Below are 3,929 nucleotides of genomic sequence, written 5' to 3' on the forward strand. Positions count from 1 at the left end.
ATGAATCTTATTTAATCCCATTATAATAAGATATCAATATTCTCTCTCACAAATGAATTGTTCATTTTAAGCAATTGATTAACTTGTATCGTCGTACAATTAATCAAATTTACTGATTAGGGCATCATCCTTTAGGTGTGACCTTAAGGGATCAACTGACCACCACCGTCCTACGACAGTAACGTCAAACTCTAGCAAGCCAATCGTTACCGATTAATGTTGATCAGTTGACTATAAAATGAATCATCCCTCACGTATTCTTAATATGAGATTTAATTATGATATTAAATCATGTGATCGCACTATTGTTGAGGACACATTTTCCAACAATCTCCCACTTGTCGAGACAAGTGTGCATCACCAATTCTTTTGTCCTATTATAATCTCCCACTCAATGCAAGGTGTCTTGCAGGTCGTACTTGCACTTGATCATATCTTGAGTGGTTTCCTCGATCTGGAGAGTAACTGTCTGACCGGAATTATCTACCATAGATACCTTCCAAGCATGGCCACGCATTTCCAGTTAACTACTCCTCGAGTGGCCCTGAGATTTCAAACAACCCTGACAAGGGGTGGACAATTCCTATCGCACTATTCCCTTTGTTGAGCCACACTTCATCATAACCCAAAATATACCCATTTGACCTCATTTACGACAGTCGTAGAGTATAAATCATAGCTAATCAGAAATTTGTGCCAACTCGGGCGAATAGTCTCTAGTCAAAATAATTGACTCATAAGAATACTATAGTAGCTCTTGCCATGACCAGGCTTTATGAATTACCAGAACTCTATAAGCGGTCACTGCCCGACAGAGTGTCCCATACAGTCTGCCTATGTGATCGACTAGTCATCCCATATGACTATATGGCACTTGAACTTGCCATCAATCGCATCACACTCTAGTCACTTCGAGACGTCACCTCATATAAGTAACTAGGGGTGAATACCATATCATTCCAGTTCACTTTAATGGGGTTCAATTTGTCTCTACAACCCATTTGGGTTTAACAAAGTAATGGGTGAGTTTTAATAAAACTCAAACGATAAATGCGGTTATCACATATGAATAGTCAATACACTATTACTACTTCATATCTTATAATCTTTAGTATACCATTAACTGTAGTTAAAATGTAATAAAGGCTTGGTAAGTGGATATACCCTATATCCATATATTCCAACTTTATCAATTGCTATTTCCTTCTATTCAATGTTATTTCCAATAACTTGAATTTATCTCTAAGTATTTGTCTAGTCTTCTTACTAGACTTGGACTCTTTAACTTGAAAGATGCTCCCACTGTTATCACATAACTTGTGATAAAGTCATTTGTTGAGGGATTCACCCTTAATCCCTACGTTGACCATTTTAGCACAATTTACTTAGATTCCTTTTGTAGAATTTGTAATGCGCGAAACTAAAACACTTTTCTAGTCTCTTACTCCTAAGTCAATAAGACATCCTAGGATATCAACAAATCATGTTAGGTTTGGAAACTAAAGTTTGTGAACCCCTTCAACACATAACTTTGTTTATCATCCAAACATCTGAACGAATCCTTAATTCTTCTCAAGAATTTCAAAGGATGTTCTTTAAGGCTTTCACAAGCCATATCATGGGAATTGTCTTGTTATTAACTTATTATGCTCCAAGCATATGATTCATCATGATGTGTGCATTTAATGGCATACATGATCGTTCTAATGGCGGAAACATTAGCAAACGATTTCATGTAATCAATAACTTAATAGGTTCAGTGAACGACTATGACTCCATCACAGCAATTCCACTTTCACCAACATGAATAACCCATTCAACCTTCTTGATGTTAAATAGATACGAAAGATCTTATCCTCATAAGACTCTCAACTCTATGCCAATATTCTCTCTCATAGATTCAAAAAATCTAGAATACTTTGCATCCTTTTCCAAGTCTTTCAATCAATCATTCACAGAGGAAAGCATTGGTACATTTTTCTCAATAAGTAATATGTTATGAATATATAAGACATGGAAATGATTCTGGCTCCCACTTAACTTCATGTATAATCATGATTCTTCAATCGTGTGAATAAAACCATTCACTATTATCACATAAACGAAAAGTATAATCCTTTAATGCTTGCTTAAGACCATTCTAGGATCACTTAAGAAAGCTACGCATAAGATGTTAGGATTCTTAGATCTTCATCTAAGGTTTTGTGTTCCAAACACATCCTTCTCTAAATTCCCATTTTAGAAAAGTGAATTTTAATATCATTTGCCATCCTTCATCAAAATGAAATGTGGCAATTCCCAATATAATTTATCTTGATCAACATCTTCATGTCAATCTTATGCATTTGAGTACTCTAAAGCTCTATTTACCTTTAACAGACCCTCGCCTTAAAGTAAATCTACTCTTGAGCAACAATTTTCGGATTCTAATGCTATGGGTCGTATGTAACAAGGTTATAATACTATTACTTTCACAAAGCAATATTATATCAACAGGACATGTGTGCTAAACTCCCACTGAGCTATACCCCCACTCTATCTTTATAGATTATAGTTCCATTACTTTCACAAAGTAACACTTTAACTATAAGACATGTTTGTTAGTTACAATCTACTCCCACTCTATCTCTTAGAAATACACCTATTTTCTTAAGAGATAGCTTTGTGAGTAACAAACATATATATGGTGGAGTATTAGGAAGTTTAAAATTACGTGTCTGTTTTGGGTTATAAATTCCCAAAATTGAGTTCAATAACTCAAACTGACTCATATTAGTTTGATCATATGTGTAGTGACACTAGGTCATAATCCATCTTTAATAAATCAACTTTATTACTTAGATCTTTTCCACTACGATCGGATCGTAATGCTTTTAGTACTTTGTTCAATTGGTTCTCTACGTCATTTAGAAATTTCTCAAATTTCTCAAGTGCTTCACTTTATATTAGATTAAGTAAATATACCCATATCTACTCAAATCATTGGTAAAAGTGACGAAGTAGTCATTAATTCCCTTGCGGTGATGCTCATTAGAACACATATATCGGCATGTATTAGTCCCAACAAATTACTTGCTCGTGTCCCTTTACCACTAAATGGAGTACAAATCATATTGCAAAGGAGACAAGATTCGCTTATTCCATATGATTTAAAATCAAATGGTCCATTAAATCTAGTCGACACTAGCCTTTAATGTGTTTCTCATTTATGTGACCTAATCGAAAAAGCCAAATGTACAAAACATTTGGATTACTAGTTATGTGTTTTTTGGATTGTATTATGAAGATATCTTTGCTTGAGTTGGAAGTGTCTAAAACTTGTATATCATAAAGATAAGTGACATGGCTCACGGTCATGTCTATTTTCAACAAAATATAACAATTGTCTTTGAGGGCAAAATAAAAATCCTTCATGTCTCACATAGAAATGGAAATAAAGTTTTAGACAAAGTGGGTACATAATAACAATTATGTAGATTATAACTCAAAGCTATTAGCAAAAACAAGTACATAAGTCCTTCTTGAAGTGGCTGCTACCCTAGCTCCATTTCCTTGTCGGAGATTTACATCACTCTTGTTTAGCTTTTCCACATTTCCAAATCCCACTTGGAGTAATAAGTCCAACTTTGATATCTCCCAAATACTTGGGGCAATTTCGCTTCCAATGGCCCATGACATTACAATAATGACATTCCTTATAGGATTGGGCACCCTTCTTGGTCTTGGTTTTGGTAGTCCCACTATCCATTTCCAATTCATTGTCAGGTTTGGGTTTCTCATCCATCTTTGCCTTCCCTTTAATAATACCAATACTCCTTTTATTTGCAAGGACACTCTTGCTAGAACTCCCACTCAATTTAATATTTCTCCTTGTTTCTTCAAACAAGGATGCCCTTTATTTACTGAGATTTTATTCACAAGATTTTCTT

This window comes from Silene latifolia, chromosome Y, assembly GCF_048544455.1.
Source record: "Silene latifolia isolate original U9 population chromosome Y, ASM4854445v1, whole genome shotgun sequence".
NCBI classification, from domain to species: domain Eukaryota; kingdom Viridiplantae; phylum Streptophyta; class Magnoliopsida; order Caryophyllales; family Caryophyllaceae; genus Silene; species Silene latifolia.